Below are 927 nucleotides of genomic sequence, written 5' to 3' on the forward strand. Positions count from 1 at the left end.
AGAATGAGAATAGAAAGGTTTGCACTTGCAATGTTTGAAAACATAAATAACAATGAGTATGAAGCATGGTTTGTACGAATTACCAAATATTACTGACATCTGAATAGCCTAAAAATCGGACGAAGACTTCCGACGTTTTTTTTGACGTACTGCGATTCAAACCGTAATAGTGGCGTATCTCTCCGACAGTAGATTTATTCGCGAGTATTAAAAAAATTCAATTCGGTTGAAAATTGACGGGTCGTCGATTATTCGCACGAACAAATCTTAAATACTCCACTGTGTGCCGCAAGACTCAGCGGTGCGATGCGGCATCGTAACGCAAGGAATAGCCGTCTACAGTGGTCGCGAGTGGCGCTGTTGCAGCAGCCAATCAGAACTTACTATTAAATGAACTGTTTTCTCGTCGTGCTTTGACAGTCAAAAATTTTTGCCCCTACAATGGATCCCTATGACCCACAATTTGCTCTTTTGCAGTTTTTTTTCTTTAATTTTAAATGCCCAAAAATCGTACTTAAGTACCTTATAGTCGATTTCATAAAAAACAATATATTGTTTTCATTAAAACGCGGCCTCGAAGCAATTTGTTTGTTAAATTTGTTTAAAAGTTCCGAATTGTTGTCTAACAGCAAAATATCACAGTAAAGGCCCGTTGGTTATAGGTTAATAGCTAAAAAACCTTATCCACTAAAAAAAATGGCCAAATTATTTATGTGTTTATTACATTTTTTAAGAACATCTACTACTTCTTTAGTATTAATAAAAAATAACCATAGAAAGATACTAGCAAGACATTCGGAATTTATTTCTCTGAAAAAAATGAAATCTACTAGGCAATCTGATAAGTACCTGAAAATTCTAAGAGATGGCATTAGTATTCACTAATGTGAACCATTTTCGTCGAGCTTGATCCTTCAAATGACGCCT

This window comes from Belonocnema kinseyi, chromosome 9 (assembly GCF_010883055.1).
Source record: "Belonocnema kinseyi isolate 2016_QV_RU_SX_M_011 chromosome 9, B_treatae_v1, whole genome shotgun sequence".
NCBI lineage: Eukaryota > Metazoa > Arthropoda > Insecta > Hymenoptera > Cynipidae > Belonocnema > Belonocnema kinseyi.